The 23,844-nt window shown below is 43.3% G+C and overlaps 1 pseudogene across 1 annotated transcript in view; it reads left to right on the top strand.

Moving 5' to 3' along the window:
- Positions 1-1,736: 1,736 nt before the first annotated feature.
- Positions 1,737-23,844, top strand: part of LOC147828487 (glycoprotein-N-acetylgalactosamine 3-beta-galactosyltransferase 1 pseudogene) — a 72,435-nt pseudogene continuing 50,327 nt past the window's right edge. Inside the window, exon 1 of the transcript XR_015450705.1 lies at positions 1,737-22,028. The product of XR_015450705.1 is annotated as a glycoprotein-N-acetylgalactosamine 3-beta-galactosyltransferase 1 pseudogene (transcript). The remainder of the gene's footprint in view (positions 22,029-23,844) is intronic.

Here is a 23,844-nt window from a genome sequence, read left to right on the forward strand (position 1 = left end):
AGATATTTAGTGCTGATGACTCACTTTCTCAAATGTGGAGCTTCTCTCTTTCTTTCCAAGTCAAAGCTTCACTCTTTTTAATGACTTAATGACCACCAGGCTGTGGGAGAAAGGAGCGGTCCCGCAGCAGCCACCATGTGGGGCTCACCCAGAGCCCAGCAGGTTGTCAGCAGGTGCCCGCTTCTTCTTTCAGCTCCCCAAGATCAAGAGTCACAAAAGCCCAGGGACAGAAACCTCCCCATTGGGAGGGCTTGCCTGTTAGCCAAGCTGGCATCCTGCAGGGAACTCCCAGGGCTTGGCAGGACATTTCTGGAAATGAAGTTGTATGTGACCTCATTTGACTACTTTTCCTGCAGGGCATTTGCTCCTCTCTGAACTTCAGTTGACAAGTCTGTAGCCTCTGGGAATAATCCTGTGATCTGGGGTGAATAATGTCTGCCCCTAAGGAAACTGCATTAGCACCTATGATATAGCAGAACCATCCCCTCCCCTGCTTTATTTAATCCTCATGGCACTGTGGAGGATTGGAGATAATTCACCCATCCTGCAGATGAGACACTGAGGTGCCCATTCAGCAGCAGAGTTGGAGTTTGAGTCCCAATCTGTGAGGCTCCTCACATAGGGAGGTTGCTCCCAGTGCTCCCGGCTAGCCTGAGGGAGGGGGGTCTCCCAGAAGCCAGGGCAACCTCTTCCTCTGCCTTGTTCTGACTTTCCCCAAGCTTGCTGAGGCTTTGGTCTTTGCAGACTCCCCACACTGGGGGCAGGGTGGGAATTGGGGGACACCTGAACAACCAGGCCTCGCTGCTCTGCCACTCCTCCAGTACTGAAGGCAAGCTCTGGGAACCTGGCCAGCCTTCTGTGGGCATGGTGATGAAGGGATCCGAGGAGTCAGAGTCACGGTCAGAGGGTGGGGAGGAGGGACCAGATGAGATACTTTAGGAAGGCAGAATCTATAGACCTCAGAAATAATTGGCTGTTGGAGGCAAAGTACAGGGGAAGCATTGGGGGGCGGGTGGTGCCATTTTATAAGAGAGGGTACCCAAAAGGAGCAGGATAGGGATGTCAGGGTGGGGACAATGCATTTGGTTTTGGAGAGGCAGAATGTGACAAGTCGGTAGGCATCCAGGTGGAGGTACCCATTAGGCAGTGTCTTAGCTGCTCTCATGGCTGGGACAAAAATACTCGATAGCCACAACTTAAAGGGGTAGAGGTTTATTTTGGTTCATGGCTACAGTCCATGGTCGTCTGGCTCCAAGGAAGGCTAGCATGCCAGAAGGGTGTGACAGGGGAAAAGCTGTTCACCTAATGGTAGCCAGGAAGCAGAGAGAAGGGAGGAATCAGAAAGGGAGACACACCCTTTAGAGCACATCCTCCACTAACCCACCTCTTCCAACAAGGCCCCACCTCCCCAAGGCAAGTCAGCTATAGCACCCCACAATTCAGTCACCTTCCCAAAGTCCCATCCATGAGGCCACGAGGCCTTTGAGGCACATTCTCAACCCAAAATGTAATGGAGATTTGAAGCTAGAGATATCAATTTGAAGATCATGGGCTTCTAGATTTGTGTTGCCCAGTATGGTGGCTACTAGGCATTGTTGCTATTTTTAAATTTTTTAATTAATTTTACTGGTATGTTTGTGATGCATAATAATTACATTTGTTTTGTGGTTATATATATATATATATATATATATATATATATATATAAATCTTTATTCCTTTAAGGTACTGCACTTGCCTTCCCCCTTCCCCTGTTCTCCTTTCCCAACTCCAAAAAGTAAATTTAAACCAATTTTAACTTTTTAAAAGTGCAGTACAGAGTTTGTGTTGGGGGAATGAAAAGCTCTGGAAATAGTGAAAGTTGTACAACAATATGAGTATAATTCATGCCCCTGAGTTTTACTCTTAAAATGGTTTAAATACCAAATTTTATGATATATATTACAATTAAACGTAGAAGATAAGTGTGAGTTAATGAAAATTAACAACCCAGTTCCTCAGCCACACCAAGTCTATATCTGATAGCTCAATAGCCATGCGTGCTTCTTGGCTATTGTAGTGGGCATGAAGACATGGAGCATGCTATGGTTTGGATAAGTGTACCCCGAAGGTTCATTGTTAAAGGCTTGGTTCTTAGCCTGTGGAGCTATTGGAAGGTGGCCGAAATCTTTAAGAGGTAAAGCCTAGTGAGAGGACTTAGGTCACTGTAGGCATCCCCTAAAAGGGAATGATAGGATTCCAGTCCCTCTCTGTTCTTTTGATTCCTGCCCATAAGGTCAACAAGCCTCCATCACTGCACATTCTCACCATAATGTACTTACTGTTCTGCCATAGGCCCAAGCAATGGGGCCAATTGGTAATAGACTGAAACTTCTAAAAACTATGAGCTAATATAAACCTTTCCTCTTTTTAAGCTGACCGTCTCAGGTATTTGTTAGAGTTATGGAAACTGACGACAAGAACATTTCCATCACTGCAGATAGTTCTATTGGGCAGGGCCACTATTGATGGTACCTAGCCTGAGGGTTGCTGGGATTGCTAAAGAGCATGTAGTGAGAGGACAATGGAAGAAGGCTGAGGCATCCTGGTGAGGAGTTCTGATCTTGAAGGACAGGGCAACAGAGGAGGAGCTGGCAATGGAGACCAGGGAGACCAGTGCTGATGGAGCAGTATACAGTGTAATTAGGGAGCCCAGGGACAGTCACCAACCACACTGTAGAAAATAAATATGACTTGAATTTTTTCAAACAGTCCATGTCTTCCTACCCCAGGCCTTTCTTAGGGGGATTCTTTTTATTGGGTACATTGACATTGGCATCTCTCCCACCACTCTCCAAATGCTTCCTAGGGTCTCCTGGCCCACACAGACAGCTCCTTCTCACGTTGCTATGAACCCAGAACCTCACAACCAGAGGGCACTGGCAGTTTTTCAGATTTATTAGGAAGATTTTTTTTCAGATTAAGAGCTACAGATAGATTTACACCAGGGAATCAGCACCCTACTCTGGGGTACAGGGTGGACTGAGCCCAAATCTGGGAATAGCAAGCTTCTGAAACCCAGCAAAGGCAACCAGCTTAGTGTCTTGGGGACAGGCCTGAAGTTCAGAGAGAGGAAAGAAAAAGAAGAAGTGGGTGGGGTTGTCCTGCTGGCTGTGGTGGAGAGGAAGAAACCACAGCAGGACTGACTGACTGGGCAGCACACACTGGCAGTGCCCTTCTGGTTGCCCACAGCTGGGGTGGAAGGGGATGGCATTCAGGGGTGGCCCCGCTGCATTTCCTGTATGTGCACCCTGCACTTCCACTTGCAGCTCTGCTCCAGTGAGGTGCTGCTAGTGGTCCCTCAGGGAGGCTTGTTCAGCGGTTTCTTAGCAGTGCTGTGCTGGGCATGAGGGCAGGCTGACCCTGCATGTAGGCCTCTGCTCCGTTAGGACACAGCCTGTGCTCCCCACCCCAAACCGGGGTTTAGCTCCTTGCTGAGCTAGCTCAATCTAGACAGGGCATGAGCCTGCAGATGGAGCCCTGAAGCCAGTGAAATCTGCCGGGGACCTTTGCAGCACCTTCTCTGCTCTGCCCACCCGGGCTATACTCCTTTAAGCTGCTGCTCTTGCTGAAGGTGCAGGCTCCTTGCAGCAGATGGTAGCAGCCAGTGACTTTTTGCAATAACTGTCTCCATCTCATTCACCCGGGCTGTGGTTCCCTGAGGAGCTCCATGTGGTGTGGACACAGGGTGTCTCCACAGAGATCCCTGCTTACACTCCATCAGTTTTCTTTTCCAGTGGCAAGTTCTGAGTGTATCTAAGTACTGGCTAGAAAGGCAAGCAGTGCAGGCAGGCAGAGCCATCGTTCTTCAATACAGTTACTCAGTGGAAATGCACTCGCAAGGCGTTAGTCCATGCTGATCCAGCGTAGAGTTCTGCTCTGTAAGATGCAGGCCGCATGTCCACCAGCAGGCCAGGCTTCTGCCCATACGGGCTGTAATTAGGTACAGAGGGTCTTTCTGTGCAGGTACAGGGGTGGCACCTATAGAAGCCTTGCACTCTGTACATGTGGGCTGAATCTCCATGGGTTAGCCTGAGGTATCTACACAGGCAGGGGTTTGTCCTGTGCTCGTACAAGTAAAATTCCTGGAGCAGCTTCGATTTGTGTAAAGCTCTGTGATTCTGTGAGGGTACTGTCTGCATAGGCCTGCTGAGGCTCATCTTATGTGGATGTTCCTGTACCTCTGCACAAAGGCTCCTTGCACATTAAGCTCACATTGCCTTATGCAACTTCATTCAGTGTGGACACAGCTTCCCTACACACAGAGCTGTGCACCATGGATCTACAGAAGGTCCTAGAGAGCTGCACTCACCACTTACACAGTCTCCACATCCAGCCACTGCCTTGTTTCCGGAGCAACCAGCCATCGTTTCTCTGCTGGGCTGTGGTCCACTCAGTGGCAATTTGCGTCACCAGGAATAAACACAGCCCCTGATACTGGTTCTGCTTGCATCTCCTGTGTGGGTGCTGTTCTCTGTTTTCACTGTCTACCTCTCTTGGCAGATCTAGGCTTTGTGTAGATGTAGTTGGCATATGCCTGCTGGGCTGGGCTCAACACAGACACAGCCTGCATGCATCTCTTCACAGAGTCTCGCTCTCTGGGAACGTGGCCCTGTTCTTCTTGGGGATAGCTCCCTGCATATACACCATCTGTGTCTCCTTGGAGAGCCAGGATCCATGTAGAGGCAGCCCGTGTCTCCTGGCACAGCCTCGTGCCCTATAGATGCACACAGGCCTGGCCCTTGTACAGTCTGGTGGGGCAGAGCTGCCTGTGACCAGCCTTGCCTTGTTTGCTGCCCCAGAGCTCACAGTTGGCCCACTCCCAAGCTCATCTTGGGCTCCATCCCCTTCCTCTGACACGTGCACAGGCAGCTGTGGGCTCAGCTCAGTCCTGGGCCCAAGTCTCTGCTCTGCGCCTCTGCTCCCTGCAGCCACAGCACAGTGTGCCTGCATCTCTGCTCTGTCCGACTAGGGCCAGGACACTGGGATCTGTGTAGCTGCAAAGGCTTGCCAATCACAAGGGGAAGAGCCAGAGGAGAATGGGCTACTGAAAGAGTAGGTGGAGCCCAGAAAGGGAGGTAGGAAAAGAGGAGATGCACTGGGGGCTGGCGTGGTGAGGAGAGTTGGGAGGACAGCAAGCAAGCCAAGAGGAGGGGCTGAAATTGCCCACCTAGGCAATGATAAAGGAGTGGGAAAAATCCACAGCAGCTTCCTAATTAGCTCCAGCCATAGTCAAGCTGAAGCCTGAAGAATTCAGTGTGAGTGACTAATTCCCAGCCTGCATACTTCTGGGAGAGACTTAGCACTTAGTCGAAGCTCTGGAGAGAAGACAACTCTGCTAAACAGCGGCTGCCAGCTCAGCTGGAACAAAGGCTGGCCTCCCTATATAACAGGGCAGGTGCTGGCTGCACACCCGGTATCCTTGGGGGTTGCAGCCAGTGTGGCTGGTCTGGGGACAAAGACAGAACTAGAGCCCATGTTCCACTCACCCACCAATTCCCTGAATCACCTTCGTTTGATCCCTCAACTTCTCTGCACTTGTTTCTTCATCTGTCAATGACAAATGTCATGACCGCTAAGACCCCTTCCTGCTCTAACTTCCTCAGATTGTTGAAGCCCCTTCATCCATCTCCTTGCTTGCAGGTGGATGGTTGAGGTGCACAGACGGGATAGGTTCTGACTTGCCCTGGGTACACAGAAGTTGGTAATAGTTGAGCTGGAGCCTCTAAAATCGGGCCCTCTTCTTGTCCTGGTCCTTCTCCAGAACAGGCAGCAGTATAGTGACCATCTATAGGAGAGTGGTCTGGAGAGCTGGCAGTAGGGAGCCCACACATTCACAGACTTGTGATCCCTTCACTGTCGAAACCTCAGCTTAACATACCAAGCTCCTGGCCTCTGGCATATCAAGTGGGAGGTGAGCTCAGGACAGGCCTGTCACAGTGGCCAACACATCCTGTTCTCAGGATCCAAGAGCATCCTCCACTGGCTCCCTGGTACCCAACCAGCCAGCTCTAGGAGGCATCAGGGCCAATCCCAGGTTAAAGCTGAGGAGCTGAAGCCTGAAGAGGTGACGGAAGTGAAGATGTGCAGGCTAGCAGGAACCTCGGGCATTGAAGCAGAACTCCTAGGGGATAGAAATGAAGCAGCAGTTTCCAACTTCCCTGGCCCTGTCTTTTTTTTCTTTTTTTTTTTTGTACCGGGAATCACTCGAGACCTTGTGCTTTCGAGGCAGGCAGCAGAACTACTGAGCTAAATTCCCGGCCCTCTGGCTTCTTAAGGAAGGAGTGATGGTAGCCCCCAAGATGGAATGATACGCTACCACCCTGTGGACCTTTGGCAAATGAGTCCTAAGACAGAGCAGTCATACTACCCAGACATAAGCACCACTCTGTTCACTTTCCCAGGCCTCCAGCAGGCTGTGCTGCATCTGTGCTATTACAATATTTATAAAACATCTTGTCATCAATAAACATATGTCCAAGGGAGCTCATTGCCCTCCCTTTGCTCTGATTAGATATTTAGTGTCTCTGACCTGTGAAAACAGTCTCCGAAGTTCCATGCTAGGATTTTCTGTTGGCAGATGGCCAAAGGACCAAGGCAAACATCGTCCACTTTTCTTGGGAAGGGCCTTCAAGTCCTGGAAGAAGCTGAATACTATAATACTATAATTCTGCACTGTCAGCCCCTGCCCAGTCCTAGAACTGGCCACTGGCTTTCAAATGGGCTTAGCTCAATGGAGACCCATTTTGCAGTCTGAGCATTTCCATACTTGAGTGTTTCACATGATGCAGGTTCCTTGCATTGCCCAGGGCCCAGCTTCCACAGAGATGGCATGAAGGAGGTCTTCCATAGGTGGGGTTACTAACTGCCCTGAGGACGAAGCCATTTTTGGTGGCCTGTGAAGATGTCCTAGAATATATCAATATCCAAAACAATTCCTAATATTGAGCAACTATTCAATGATGAGCAAACCCAGAAGTGCCATCAAGTCACTTGCATTAATTATTAATGTCTTAATCCATTTCCTGTCTCTATGAGAGAATACCTTAGACAGGATAATGTATAAGGAAAGAATTTTATTTTGATGCTCAGTCATAGGGGCAAGGAAGTCCAAGAGCATGGTGCCAGCAGGGGTTCATGTGCTTCAACTCATGGCAGAAAGTTCAAGGGCAAGTGAGTGTATGTGAAAGAGCGAAGGCACAAGGGGCAGCTTTGCTTTATAGCAACAGATTCTCAAGGAAACTAATTGAATCCCATTAGAATTCTCCTAGGCCTGTGAAGAAGGCATTTATCCTACTTAATGACCTCATTGTTTCTTACCAAACCACCTTTCAGCATAACATTGGGAATCAAATTTCAATATGAATTTTGGTGGGGAAAAACCACATCTCAACTGTAGCAGAGACCTAACATTTTAGATTGATGATTCTTTAATGATTAAATTCTTTCCTAAATTTGTAATCGACACATAATAATTATGCATATGGTAAGGTTTAATGTTGTAGTTCCATACATGTATGCAATGTGTAATGATTCAATCAGATTAATGTCTTTGTGTTGGGAACCCTAAAACTCCTTTCCTCTAGTTATTTCATATATGTAATAGATTGTTGTAATTATTGCTTTTGGCAAACACTCAGTGCCGAAGACTGACAATCTGTGTCTTATGTGTACTGACTCATTTCATTCTAAAAACCCTCGCCCAGGTGGATACTGTTGTTCCCTTTCACAGGTAAGCCAACTTACCTGTGGCAGGGAGAGAAGTCCATTGTCCAAGGCCACCACAGACATAGTGGGTGCTGAGGCTGGGATTCAGACAGGCCATATCCTTGTCTTCTGCCTCTTGTTCAAACATTTGATAATGTCCATTTTCCCCGTTATTTTGGAGCATGACAGGTTAAATCATCTAAGCTTTTTGAGTCTCAGTTTTTATATCTATGCCAGGGGCACTGAGCAGGACCTACCTCATGCAAGGATTAAATGAGCGAGTGTGTGAGAAGTGCCTGTTACACAGCATGTGCCCACTACACTCTTACTATTAGAAATGGAGTGCATGTCAGTATTGACATCTGGTCTGGCATGTATGGTATGTGGAGGGTAATGACTCTACCAGGAATGTCAGATACGAACATAACCAATGAGCACTGTCAAGCTCTTTCACATGTATCTTCTGGGGCAATCCATTGACAACCTTGCAAATGCTGTTATTCCTGTTTTCCAGATGAGTAAGCAGAGGCTTTGAGAGGTTGTGTGAGGGCTGGGGAGTTAGCTCAGTGGTTCCGCAGCCTGCCTTGCAAGGGCAAGGTCTGAGTTCGATCCGGATCCCGGTACCAAAACAAACAAACAAACAAAGACAGGTTGTGTGCAATTCCAAAGGTCACCTAGCTAACACAGGGAAGAGATGAGACTTTAATCTAAGGCCTGCACTCGCTCTCCCCCATCCAGGTCCACTACCCCTGCCCTGAGGAACTTCTCAGGCTTGCTAAGAGACGTCAGGGTTTTGGGTGATGGGTAAGCTAAGTGGAAGCATAGAGAAGAAGACTGTACAAACACTCCTGCTCCCAGGCCCCTCTCCAGCCAAGAGCCTGTACCGGGGACCCAGTTTTCACTGTCTGACCAGTGAGTTTAGTGGGGGGTGAAGCCATATGTTACCAAGGCATATGCACCTCCCATAGCCCAATCCATTTTGCAGCTGCTGAATTCTCTTAGTTTTAGACATCTTCATTTTTGAAAGACAATTTCTCTGAATGTAGAATGTGAAGTTGAGAAGGTTTTAATTTATTTTTTTTCACTCAGTATTTTAAAGATATTGATCCACCATTTTCTTATATGTATTGAGACAAAAAGTGCTGTTATGTCTATGCTATGGTTTAGCTATGGTTCAAGCAGTGGCTCATGTGTTGGCAGCTTGGTCTTCGGTGTGACAGTGTTGAGGTGATTCGAGCTTTAACGGATGAAGCCTAGCGGGAATTGCTTGGGTCATTGGAAATGAGGGATTGGGGTAGTTCCCTCAGGACTTTGACCTAATTCTTGTGAGAGCCACTTGTTATAAAAAAAAAAAACCCTCTCCCCTCAGGCTTCCTGCCTGGCAATGTGATCTTCCCTCTTGTACCACTTGTGCCATTGTAATTCCATCCTCTACGAGGCACCAGAGCTGAACTGATGGCAGCACCATGCCTGTGACCTTGCAGAGCTGTGAGCTCTTTTCTTTGCTAAATTACCCAGCCCCATTATTTTGTTATAGTTATAAGAATAGACTAATACACCCTATCTTTGTTCTTCTGAGTTTTTTTTTTTTTTTTGGTCCCTTCCCCTCCTTCAGAAACTCCAAACACACACGTTTAAGCCTTTAAAGTTATCTCACAGGCCAGTGATGCTGTTGTTTCATATTTCTCTTTTCTCTGTTTCATTTGGATAGTTTCTATTACTAGGCCTTCCATCTTTCATGAATCTTATCATACAATGTTTAATCTTTCATTATTCCCACTGAGTGTACTTTTCATTTCAGATTTTGTAGTTTTCGACTCTAGAAGTTCAATTTGGATCTTACTTATACCTCACATGTCTCTATTCAACTTTTTGAACATATGTGATACAGTTATAACAACTATTTTAATGTCCTAGTCTATCGATTCTAACATGTTTCAGTTATGCACAGGTTTAACTGATTGCTTTATCTCCTCATCGTTAGTCATACTTTCCTGCTTTTGTGAATTCCTGGTAATTTTCTACTGGATGACAAATGTTTTGAATTCATCCTTATTAGGTGCTAGATATTTTTATATTCTTACAAATATTCTTGGACTTTTTACTTGCAAATAGTTCGAACCTGTCAGGTTTTGCTTTTATGATTTGTTAGGCATGACTAGAGCAATTATCGGTGTTGGGATAATTGCTCTCCAATACTGAGGTAAGATCTACTTGTATGTTCTACCAATGTCCTGTGAATCTGAGATTTTCCACACTGACTGCTGAGAACAGGCATTATCCCCCAGAGCTATGTAAGGGCCAGGTGCTGTTCCTTCTAATATTTTCAGGTAGTTCTTTTCCAGGCCTCAGATAGTTCCTTTGCATGCAAGCACTAATCAATACTCCACTAAATACTCAAAGGAGATTCTTGGCAGATCTCTGGAATTCTCTCTCTGTACAGTTCTGCAGTACTCTTGTAACCAGCACAGCTAAATGAACTTTAAAATGTTAGACTTTTTTTTTCCTTTAGAGACAAGTGGCTTCTCAAAACTTCCTCAGTCCTGGGCTGTAAATGCCACCCCCTCCTCTGCTCAGCCCAGATGAAGTCACACAATACTGAGATACTGGCCCCGGGAGGTTGGGGTCCAGATTCCTTTCCACTAGAATGAGAGAGGTGGAGCTGACACCAGCTGGAAGGATAAAGCAAACCTGGAGATGAGAATTGCCCCTCCATCTCCTTGGAACTGGCTTTTAATAAGGCCTTTTCCCTTTTCGCCAAAATAAATGGCCTCTTTGATTTGGTCAGCAGCGAGCACAGGAACCTGAGCGTGTGGACCTAGTAGCTGGTGACCCTGTCCTGTGAACCTTAGCCTCCTTGGCCTTCCGGATTATCAGCAGTGCTTCCTCAACTCAGAGAGAACACCAGCTCTGCCTGGGATTTCCTTCCCTGTTCCATAGCCTGGCGTCTCTTTCCAGGCAACAAGCTGCAGAATTGTAGCACTCACCCGTTTGCCGGTCTCTTTGAGGCCTTTCATTACCTAATGTCCTGCATTTTGCAAGACAGTTTCTTACATTTTGTCTGTTAGTCAATTGTTTCAGGAGGCAAGGTAAATTCAACCATCTTACTCCATCTTGACCAGAAGCACAAGACTAGAAACATGTTTAAAAATCATGGACCTAGGGCCAGGGATTTAACTCAGTGGTTTCACCACCTGCTGCACAAGTGCCAAGGACCCGAGTTCGATCCTCGGTACCAGAAAAAAAGAAAAACACAAAACAAAAATCATGGACCTCATCCTCCAATGGACTTAAAAGTTAATCGAGCAGAAATAATTCTTATTTATTCTTTTTAAATTCCTCAGAGGAGTCTGGGTGAATAGAGAAAAATAGGATCCTGGGAACATTTAGGGGGAAAAAGAAGAGACAGGGGCAGGATCTAATCCAAGGTGTGAGTTTTTCTTCAGGACAAACTAGCAGGTTTGTATGTGTCTTTGGTGGCCCCCAAGGTAAGAATAGCAGTGGTGACTTGTTCGGTGGGGAGCTCGTTTCTCTCTGTCATGTGGGATGCTGACTCCCTGGTTCAAGACGAATATCTGAACCAACTGACCCCGGCCTGCCCACCTGCTGCTCCTGTAGTGCCAACCCCCACATATGCACTGGTTGCTGGATACAATGCAGGATTCCCAGTTAAATCTGAATTTTAAATAAACACTGGATGCCTTTTGATACAAATATATCCCTAATATTACATAATACATAGATATACTAAAATGTTGTCTATTTATCAGAAATACAATTGTAACTGGACCCTTTAATTTTCCTTGCAAAATCCAGTAACCCTGTGCATGGAGCTGTGTGACTTCCAGCTCAATCTCAGGCATCTGGATTGGTCCTAAAAGGCTCTCATCTCAGTTCTGCCACTGGCCTTGTTGGAGATGATTCATGCACCGAGCCTGGCCCAGCGCCTGGCCCCTACTAGCCACCCCATGAAGGGGAACAAGTGGCAAAAACAGATGCTCCTTCACAAATTTCAGATCACTGCCTCATCCCGGATGCCCTCTGAGTTTTTGTAAATCAGTTCAGGATCCAAACAGCACTTATGAAAGACTCCTGAATGCTCAACAGTCTGGGCTTCTGGCTCGGATGCCTTCTTTTCGAGGCTGGAGATGGTACCCAGGGCCTCATGCAAGCTGGATATGTGCTCTACCACTGAGCTACACCCTCAACCAAGATGACTTTTTAAAAGTTTGTATCTTGAGATACCCCCACCACAATCATGGAAAATATGTACACTAAAAAGAAAAGTTAAGGGCCGGGGATTTAGCTCAGTGGTTTCGCCACCTGCTGTGCAAGCGCAAGGACCCGAGTTCGATCCCCGGTACCAAAAAAAAAAAAGAAAAGTTAAAAGACACACTGGAACAATAAGCCACTCACTCATTCACTCAGTGAACCAACATGGACCATAAACTATCTGCTAAGCAGGGGCACAGCCAGCTGACCTCTGGATCTCAAAGTGGCCTACTGTTCCTATGGGGTAATGAGAAAGGAGTGGATTTTGTTGCTCAAAATCATGTCCTAGTATGGTATTTCTCCATCTGCAAATGGTGTTTATAAACATTGTGATCGCTCCCAATCAGGGCTGTGGTGTACACAGAGCTGCAAACCTATGGATTAAGAATGGAGCAGCCCAACCTGTCAGGCAAGACTTGGGTGCAGCTGCCTGTAAATCTGATGGCATCCCCAGTCCCACAGCAGGGTGGAAGCTTTGAGCCACCAAAATAAAACCCAGTTCTTAACTGGGGGCCTCAGGGTAGGAGGTAGAAATGATGGTAAGAACATTCAACAGGAAGAGAAGACGGTGGAGAAAAAGCAAATGTACTACAGAGCCAGGGGTGTAGCTCAGTGGCACCACATCTGCCTTGCAAGTGCAAGATCCTGAGTTTGATCCCCAGTACAAAAAAAAAGAAAGGAAAGAAGGAAGGAAAGAAAAGAAAGGAAGGAAGGAAGGAAAGAACGAAAGAAAGAAAGAAAGAAAGAGAGAGAGAAAGAAAAAATGTACTACAACATGAAGTGAGCTAAAATTCCAAAGCACATGAGGAAAACAAAGACTGACAGCTAAAAAAATTGACACCTGGCCTCGGCTGCAGCCGCTGTCCGAGCTGTCAGTTTCCCTGTTGCTGGATGGACAAGCCAGGTGTGTGTTGGGGCATTTGCTGTGTGGAAGAGGAGAGGAGTTCTATGTTGCTTCGCCCCTCCTTCTCCCAAACATAGTGCAATGGGATTTCTATATGTGCCGAAATACACTTTCAGGAAATGGCCTCTAAATCTTGGCTGAATTTTTTAACCTTCCTCTGTGGATCAGCAATAGGATTTTTTTTTTATGTTCCTAGCTGTTTAATATTTTGTTAGGAGAACACGGTGACACCCAGCCTAATATTCTTCATAGTGATCCTCATGCAAGACATTCAGATGATAATGGACAGAATCATTCAGAAGGACAAATGAACTTCAATGCAGATTCTAGCCAACATAAAGATGAGAACACAGACATCGCTCAAAACCTGTACCAGAAAGTTAAAATTCTTTGTTGGGTTATGATGGCACTCAAAATGTAGAGAAAAAGGCCAAACATGTCAAAGCTACATGGGCCCAGCATTGTAATAAAGTGTTATTTATGAGTTCAGAAGAAAATAAAGACTTCCCTACTGTGGGATTAAAAACCAAAGAAGGTAGAGATCAACTATACTGGAAACAATGAAAGCTTTTCAGTATGTTCGCAACCATTACTTAGAAGACGTGGATTGGTTTATGAAAGCAGATGACGATATATATGTCATACTAGACAATTTGAGATTGCTTCTTTCAAAATATAGCCTTGAAGAACCCATTTATTTGGGGAGAAGATTCAAGCCCTATGTAAAGCAGGGTTACATGAGTGGAGGAGCAGGATATGTACTAAGCAAAGAAGCCTTGAGATTTATTGATGCATTTAAAACAGAAAAATGTACACATACTTCTTCCATTGAAGACCTAGCACTGGGAAAATGCTTGGGAGTTATGAATGTAGAAGCTGCAGATTCCAGAGATACCACAGGAAAAGAAACTTTTCATCCCTTTGTACCAGAACACCACTTAATCAAAGGTTATCTACCCAGAACCTTTTGGTACTGGAATTACAACTATTATCCTCCTGTAGAGGGCCCTGGTTGCTGTTCTGATCTTGCAGTTTCTTTTCACGATGTTGATTCTACAACCATGTATGAATTAGAATACCTCGTTTATCATCCTCGTGCATATGGTTATTTGTATATTAACCTGCCTTACCTGAGAACGTACTAAAGGAAGTAAGTCAAGTAAAGAAAAGTGAAGATCCAAAAGTAAAATTAGGAATCCCTTGAAAGGAACACAAATGAGCCAAGGTAAAAAGTCTGGCATTGCACTGAAGAAAGACTTCTGCAATTCTGACACAGAACCTTGAAATCCCAGTGAAATATAGAAATCTTTCAAATGAATGACTGCAAATTGAAGCTTAAAATAAGCTGTTAAATGTTTTCTGATACAGTAATATATAAATTATATAAGAACTTGTGTTTTTTAAAGTGGTGGCACGTAGAAGAACTAGAAAAGAGATTTTGTCACCTATGCTCGACCATGTGTATTATTGTCACTGAGAAACCAAAACAGTTACATTTCCTAAAACTGCATTAGTTACACACAATGCTAAACAGATCTGCCTTAAAATTTTAGAAGGAAGTACTGTTGCTCAGTATTGTTTATAAATTTATTTGCAGTATGATATAAATGAACCCCTCCTCCACAAACAGTTGTCTAATGAAAACTTTGCTGTTATTATTTATAATTAGCAGTATTTCTTAAAGAAGGTACAATAAGAATGGCACTTACCATAAAGTGCATTAATAAAACTACATTTTAAAATTATCATGGGCCTCAGTATATTTGGACCTAATTAATCTTTTACTGAATCTGTTGTCTCTTCTTTTTTTTGGTACCGGGGATTGAACTCAGGACCTTGTGCTTGCAAGGCAGGCCCAGTGCCACTGAACTGTATCCCCTGCCCTCTGTTGTCACTTCTAAATGTTTAACCACTCTTGAGTACCATTTTCCACTATTCATATTTATTAAAGCATTAATATTCTGTAAACAAGCATTTAAAAATATTTTGTTCCAAAATTTACCCATTGTTAACTATGGGTAATAGTAAATTTAATGCTATTTCGGCATGCTTTTCTTTTTTTTTATTACTTAAATAGTTTTATTGGTACATTGTAGGTATACAACACATTTACATTTCTCATTGGGACCTTGTACCTTTACATGATGCCTCTTAGTTCTTATTTTTTCCCCATTCCTAGCCCTCCCTTCACCCCCTCCACCTTTCCCTATTTACAAAGACTTTATTTCCATTTTTTCCACTTCTCATAATTTATCCTTGCCCTTCTTTCCTTTCCCCTGCCCCTCCCACTATGCCTACCCCTTTGGAACTTTTCTTCCTATTTTGCATTATCAATTATTCATTCTCATCATTGGTACATTTTAGGTATACAATATGATGACATTCATCATTGGATATTTCCACCTTTACATAATCTCTCTTGGTTCTTATTTTTCACACTTCCCCTGCCCTCCCTTCAACCCCTCCATCCCTCCCTATTTACAAAGACTTTGTTTCCATTTTTCCTTTTCCTCATATTAATTCCTTTCCCTTCTTTCCTTTCCCTACCCCTCCCACTTCCCTTTCCCTTTTGCCCCTTTTCTTCCTATTTCACATTATCTATTATACCTTTTAGTCCTTATTTACACTTTTAGTTTCTCACACTAGAGAAGCTATTCAGTATTTACACATGTGTAAATATTTATTTATTTATTTAAATATTTATTTATTTCACTTAAGAGTATCGCCTTAATGTGCATCCATTTAGCTATAAATGTCTCTAATTTCTCATTCTTTATGGCTGAGTAGTACTCCATTTTATTTTTAAAAAACCACATTTTCTTTATCCAGTCTCCAGTTGACGGGCATTTGGGCTGTTTCCAAGTTATAGCTATTACAACCTGCGCTGCTATGAACATGGGTGCACATATATCACTGTGATATGATTCTTTTAATTCTTTAGGGAAGATCCCCAGCAGTGGAATAGCTGGGTCAAATGGGACTTCCAGCCCTAGTTCTTTGAGGTATCGCCATACTGATTTCCACAGTGTTTGCACCAGTGTACACTCCCACCAGCAGTGGAGCAGGGTTCCTCTTTCCCCACAGCCCCGCCAGCATTTGTTATTGGTTGATTTCATGATAGCAGCCATTCTTTCTGGAGTGAAGTGAAATCTCAGCGTTGTTTTCATTTGCATCTCTCAAATGACCAGTGATGTTGAACATTTTTTCATGTATTTATTTGCTATTTCTACTTCTTTGTGTGAGAAATGTCTGTTCATTTCAGATGCCCATTTTCGGACTGGGTCTTTAAATTTGGGAGGTCTGATCTTTTTAAGTTCTTTATAGATTCGAGAAAGTAGACCTTTGTCTGAGGAAGAGCAGGTGAAGATTTTTTCCCACATTGTGCGTTGTCTCTTCACACTGCTGGTGGTTTCTCTTGCTGTGCAGAAGCTTTTTAATAAGAACAGATCCTACTTGTTGATTGTTTGTGCTAGTTCATGGGCAACTGAGGTTCTGTTCCTAAAATCTTTTCCTACACCGATGTCTTCAAGAGTTCTACCTAACCTCTGTTCCAGCTCGTTAAGAATTTCTATTTTAATTGATGAGAAATGGAAAAAATGGAAATAAAGTCTTTGTAAATAGGGAAGGGTGGAGGGGGTGAAGGGAGGGCTAGGAATGGGGAAAAATTAAGAACCAAGATGCATTTTGTAAAGGTACAATTCCCAACAATGAGAAATGTAATTGTGTTGTATACCTACAATGAACCACTAAAAGAATTTAATAAAAAAAGTTTCTATTTTAATATTTAGATCTTTAATCCATTTTGATTTTACTTTAGTACATGGTGAGAGATATAGGTCTAGTTTTAATCTTTGGCAAGTTGAAACTCAGTTTTTCAAGCACCATTTATTAAAGAGGCTATCTTTCCTTCAGTGAGAGTGTTTGGCTCCTTTATCGAAGATGAGATGGCTGAGTGTGTCTGGAGTTGTTTCTGCATCTTCTAATCTGTTCCACTGGTCCTCAGGTCTGTTTCTTTGCCAGTACCATGCTGTTTTTATCACCATAGCTTTGTAGTAGAGTTGCAGGTTGGGGATTGTGATACCCCCTGCCATGTCTCTGTTACCTAGAATTGCTTTTATTATTCTGGGTCTCTTCTTGTTCCAAATGAATTTTTGGATTTTTTTTTCTCAAGGTCTGCGAAGTATGGTGCTGGGATCTCAATTGGAATTGCATTAAATCTATATAGCAGCTTTGGAAGTATGACCATTTTCACTATGTTGATCCTTTTTACCCAGGAGCAGGGAATGTCTGTCCATTTTCTGGTATCATCTTCAATCTCTCTTTTCAGAGTTCTATAGTTTTCAGAGAAGAGGTCTTTGATTTCTTTCATTAGGTTGATTCCTAGGTATTTCAGTTTTTTGGATGCTATTGTGAAAGGAATTATTTGCCCTATTTCTCTCTCAGTGAGTCTGTCATTGGTGTAGAGGAAAGCTATGGATTTTTATGTGTTGACCTTGTATCCAGCTACTTGACTGAATTTGGTTATTAAGTCTAGAAGACTTTTGGTGGAGTTCTTGGGGTCTTCTATATAGAGTATCATGTCATCTACAAATAATGACAATTTGACTTCTTCATTACCTCTCTTTGTTCCTTTTATTTCTTTCTCTTGTCTAATTGTCATGGCTAATGTTTGCAGAACTATATTGAACAAGAGTGGTGATAGTGGACATCCTTGTCTTGTTCCTGATTTTAGTGTGAAGGATTTCAGTTTTTAACCATTTAATATGATATTGGCTGTTGGTTTTTCATAGATGGCTTTTATCAGTTTGAGGTAGAGACCATCTATTCCAATTTTTTGTAGGGTTTCTGCATCTATGGAGATGATCATATGGTTTTTGTCCTTGGCTCTATTGATATAGTGAGTTACACTGATTGATTTGCATACGTTGAACTATTCCTGTATCCCTGGGATGAATCCCACTTGATCAGGGTGTATGATCTTCTTGATGATCTTCTGCATTCTATTTGCCAGTATGTTATTGAGGATTTTTGCATCTATGTTCATTAGTGAGATTGGCCTATAGTTCTCTTTTTCGGTTGGGTCTTTCTCTGCTTTGGGGATCAAGGTGATGCTTGCGTCCAGGAATGAATTTGGGAGTATTGCTTCCCTCTCAATTTCATTGAAGAGTTTAAACAGTAGTGGCAGTAGTTCCTCTCTAAATGTCTTGTAGAATTCAGCAGTGAACCCATCAGGACCCGGGCTTTTCTTAGTTGGTAAGTTTTTAATTAAGTTTTCAATTTCTTTGATTGATATTGGGTTGTTTAGAATTTTTGTGTCTTCTTTGGTAATTCGTATATATCTAGGAATCTGTCCATTTCTTCTGTGTTTTCCATCTTATTGGCATATAGGTTCTGGAAGTAGGTATTGATGATCCTCTGGATTTCTGCTAGGTCTGTTGTAATTTCACCCTTTTCATTGCTAATTGCATGGATTTGGGCCTTCTCTTAGTCTCCATTCCATTGATTTCTCCTCTGATCTTTGTAATTTCCTCCCTTGTATGAGATTTGGGGTTGTCCTGCTCTTCTTTTTCTAGAAGCTTGAGGTTCAGCATCAGCTTGTTTAATTGGGCTTGTTCTGTTTCTCTAATGTATGTATTCAGTGCTATGAATTTCCCTCATAAGACTGCTTTCATTGTGTCCCATAGATTCCGATATGTTGTATTGTCATTGTCATGTAATTGAAAGAACTGTCTGGTTTCTTCTTTAATTTCCTCTGTGACCCATTGGTTATTCAGAAGTGTGCTGTTCAATTCCCATGTGTTTATGAAATTTTTCCAGTTTCTTTTGCTATGGATCTCCAATTTCATCACACCATGATCTGATAATATACAAGGGATAACTTCAGTTCCTTTGCACTTACTTAAACATGTTCTATGCACGAATATGTTGTCTGTTTTGGAGAATGATGCATGCTCAGCTGAGAAGAATGTGTATTCTGATTTTGTGGGGTTGAACACTCTGTAAACATCTGTTAAGTTCATTTGTTCAAGAATTCGATTGAGTTCTAGTATTTCATTACTTATTTTTTTTCTAGTTGATCTATTTGTGACAGTGGGGTATTGTGGTCCCCCACTATAATTGTATTAGTGCATGTATGACTTTTCATGTCCGTTAGTATTTGTTTTATATAGTTGGTTGCACTATTGTTTTGTGCATCGATATTCATGATTGTCTTCTCTTCCTGTTAGATTGTTCTCTTTACAAGCATGTAGTGTCCTTCTTTGTCTCTTGTAATCAGTGTTGGTTTGAAATCTACTTGATCTGCAAAGAGGATAGCTACTCCTGCTTTTTTTCGGGTTCCCGTTGCACAGAGTATTATTTTCCACCCTTTAACTTTCAGTCTATGAGTTTCATTTTGAATTAAGTGTTTTTCTTGTATGCAGAATATTGTTGGATTTTGCTTCTTGACCCATTCTGCCAGTCTATTTCTTTTGATTGGTGAAATGAGACCATTAACATTGATGGTTATAACTGAAACGTTTTGACTTATCATTGCCATGACTTTTTCTTTTTGTTGGGTTCTCCCTGTTTGCATTTAATTTCTTGTTGCACCCGATGGGTTCATTCTGCTGTGCTTCCTGCGGTTGTGATCCTCATTGTCTGTTCCTAGGATATTGTCTAAAATTTTTTGGAGTGCTGGTTTGGTATTCATTAAGTTCCTAAGGTGCTCTTTGTCATGAAAGTATCTTATTTCTCCATCAATTTTGAAAGATAGTTTTGCAGGGTACATCAATCTGGGTGGGAGGCTGTTTTCTTTTAGGGCTTGGAATATGTCACTCCAAGCTCTTCTTGCCTTGATGGTTTGTGTTGAGAAGTCTGCTGTGATTCTGATGGGCTTTCCTTTGTATATGATTTGTTTCTTTTCTCCAACTGCTTGTAGAACTTTGTTCTTCTGTTGAGTTTCTGGAATCTTAACAATTATATGCCTATGTGTAGATTTTTTTTTGATCAAGGCTAGTTGGAGTCCTATATATCTCACTTATGTGTTTGTCAAGTTCTTTTCCCCTGCTTGGGAAGTTTTCTGCCATTACTTCTGTGAACAGTTTTTTTTTATGCCATCTGCATTCTCTCCTGTTTCTTCTTTGACTCCAGTCAGTCTTATGTTATTCTTCTTTGCATCGTCTTGCAGCTGCTGGATTGATTTCTCATGGTCCCTTACAATTTTGAAGCAATTTTTCTTTTCCTGGTCATTAATTGCAATCTTATCTTCTGTATCTGAAATTCTGTCCTCACATTGGCTCATTCTGCTGTGTAGACTTTCAGTGGAGTTTTTGATCTCCTGGATATCTATTTGCATCTGTTTTATGGATTCTATTTGTTTCATATGTTGGCATTCCATCATGTTCCTCTGTTCTTCTCTAGATTTATTAATCATGTCTTGCACTATGAGCACAACCTTTGCTGTTATCTGATAAATTATTTCTGATTTTGTGTTTTCCAGATCCTCTTTTGTTGCCAGTTCAGGGGGTCCAGGTGGTTGAGTATCAGAGTGTTCCATCTCATTTCCCTTTGGGGTTACTGTAGGTGATCTGGAAGTCTGGTTTCGAGACTTATTTGTGTGTCTTCTCATTTCAACCTGTGGGAGGGGGGTGCTGTTGGCACCCACACTGCTCACCTCCGCTGAACTGGGAGCTGTGGGACAGCAGCTCAGAAGCCCCTACCTCTGGGCCAGGAGCGGCAGGATGCAGAGCAGCCTCAAAGCCCCTTCCTCTGGGCTGGGACCGGTGGGACAGCGGCTCAGAAGCCCCTTCCTCTGGGCTGGGAGCAGTGGGACCTGGCATGCTTTTCTTTACAGATATTTTTAGTTGATTATTTCTTTTCCAGCTATGTAATTAAATTTTCATTCTCATCCTTTTGAGATATTTGAACTTGCTTGTGCCTTTCATAACTTGGTTAAAACTGTTTTAAAATTCATATTTAGGTTTGAGGTAGCTGTTACACTGGCAAGATATTTTGAAATAACTTTTGGACACAGTTAATGAAATGCATTAGAGAATAGAATGTTTAAACTAAGATATGTTAAAAGACCAAATAATATATGAACAACAACCTGAAGTTTGATGTTGACTTCTTATTTTGGAATAATGTCTTACCAGTGGATAATTCTGACAGCAGAGTACCCATTGAAGACTACCATCAAAACATGTTTGTAAATGTCTCATTCTAATTTAGTCACTCTGTTTGAAGAGTTTTTGCAAAGAAAGAAAATCTTAAACTTTTTTGGTCTTTAGCAATACTGGGCATATAACAATATTTTACAGACTTTCTGTAAGATTGTTTTTAACGTTACATATGATTTTGATTATGCTAATTTAAATCCTGTTGTCATTCCATCAATTCTGTTACTTGGCTAAATAATTTATATTTATTGTACCAAAACGTGACCTCTTTGTATGGTATATTTGAGAGAATGTAATTTCAGTGACTAATTGTGGATTACTCTTTCACATACTGAAAACCCACACCAACTTTTACCTATTATTTTAATGATATCTACCAAAATTTCAAGGCATTCATTCTGTTCTTTGAACACTTCTTTACTAGAGTGTGGATATATGAGTTTATCTGTGGCCCATATATGCTATTCTTTATTAGAAGTGTAAATAGTTTATCATAAACATGAAAAAAAACCTTAAAATTGAAAAAAAAAATTGACACCCATGAGATGAATTTACTGCTGCCAAAATAAAAATATTATTATGCTCTGAAAATGATTTGATAAAAGACATTTTGGGGAGTCTCATAGAGATGAGCATCTATCTTTAAGTACTAAGAAATCATGTATCAAAACAGGCATGAATAAGAACAAATAGACATGAAAAGAACTGATTAGAAATTATGGAAATTGCTGCTTGTATTTGCTCCTCCTGCTGTAACAGATCTCTGGAATGCTGAGACTAGTTCACCCCGTGCAGCGGCTTTGTATGTCACTTTCTTAATAGCGCTGGTGTTTTTCTGGCAGAGATCCTCTTCTGCAGACTCCTGGATATATGACTGGAGCTGGACTAAGGAACAGGTGTCCAAGCAGTTCATCTGTAAAGAGAGGTCAGGCATCAGAAGCTTCATGGTATGTATGATGCCAGTGTATTCACACACCGACGCTCAGTGTCTGTATTGTCCCCGAGCCTGCCCTTCCTTCTCCATGCATCCGACTCCCAGCGTTCTACCCTGTGTGCATTCCAAGATCTCATTCTCTGCTGTGTGAACTATTTCCAACCTCCAGCTTCCTTGCCAAAGCAAAGGAGCTCCACAGGCCCTGTGATGCAATGACTCTGCATTCGAAAGTTCCTTTTCATCTGCTCACTCACACTCTTTCTGAAGGCTATCGGTTCTCAGTGTGTGGTATCTGACCAATCACCATCCCCTGGAAACTTACTAGAACTGCACATTCTTGGGGCCACCCCAGACCTACTGAGTCAGCATCTCTGGGAAGGGGGAGCACCCAGCAATTTGGTGTTTTTCCCAAGCCCTTGGATGATCTTGGTGCACTCACATTTGAGAACCACTAGCATGGGCATTGGTGTGCTCAGCACTTACAACATGCCAGCCCCTGTTCTCGGGATATCTTGGTGTACCTGCTGGCTCTTGGCTATTTTTCTGAAGACCTCTATGTGACCACATAGTAGATTCAGGGGCTCCCACGGTGGAGAACAAATGACCAGGGTGGCACGGGCTAAACAAAAAGAAGGAAAACAATTATTCAGCAGCTGCCAAATCTGAAGCAGAGAGCACAAAAAGAAGGACTATTGAAGGGATTTGCCCACAGCTGGGTAACATATGTAATGATTGTAGCCCAACTTAGATCAATAAACAGCATCATGGAGGGGCTGGGCATCCTCTCAGATAAATCCTTCAGCCCCTTGTTCCTGGAGCTAGAGAAGAGGCGGTGTGTTGGTTTGGTCTTGACAGCCAAAGTTATGTTGTGTTGGGGTGACATCCATACTGAGCAGTTCCACCTGATGCACACTAGGTCAGCAACTGGTCAGTGCACAGGGCTAAGCATCTGCTCTGGAGAGATGCACAAAGCACTCAGCCGGTCCTTCCCCACCAGTAGTAGCTCAAGGTCACACGGGGGCAACAGATAGAATTGGTGGCATGGGGTGCAATCCAGACACACACTCCAGAGTTCCGGTGGCCCCTTGTTGAATGGAAGAGACTGGGGAAGGCTTTCAATGGGGAGGTGAGATGGGAAGAATGACTGGGAATGGCCAAGCAGAGAGAAAGAGAAAATGTGAGTATGCCAAGCAGAGGTAGTGGCTTGTGTGATAACACGGGAGGGGGAAGAGAAGAGTGAGAAGGTCAGGAGAGTTGGCGTGTTAAAGCAGGCGGCAGTGAAGAGCAAGAGAAAAGGCAGAAGTTGGTGGAGGTGGCGTAGACTGCAGTCATGGGGTTTGTCCTGTAGGTGATAGTGAGCTGCTGAGTGTTCCTGGGCAGAGGAGTGACATAACATGTCAAAGAGCTCTTGCTGGGGACTGTGATGGTGCTGAGGTGGAGATGGGGATGTGGGGAGACCAGTGAGGAGGCTACTTGAAGAGTCCCAGAGATAGGTGCCATAGACCTGAGCTGGCCCAATGGCCCCATGGTAGAATGATGAGAATGGATTGGGGAGTTTCTGTCAAGGCTGCAACCTGGGCTACGCTCTGGGGAATAAAAAGATGAGCCCAACACAGTTCCTTCCCTTGAGAGCTTAGCATGCAGAAAGAAGCCTACAACTGCTACTTCATGCAAGGGAAGGTGCCTGCCCCCCGCCCCTTATATGGTGTACTCGTTTCCTAGGGCTTCTATAACAAGTTGTCCCAAACTTAGTGACTTAGAAACAACACAAATTTATTGTCTTACACTTCCGAGGATCGGGAGGCTGAAATGGGTTGGCAGGGCTGTGT

The sequence above is a fragment of the Heterocephalus glaber genome, unplaced genomic scaffold (genome assembly GCF_053883595.1).
Source record: "Heterocephalus glaber isolate CG9 unplaced genomic scaffold, H.glaber_assembly_v1.0 deba00001066, whole genome shotgun sequence".
Lineage (NCBI taxonomy): Eukaryota > Metazoa > Chordata > Mammalia > Rodentia > Bathyergidae > Heterocephalus > Heterocephalus glaber.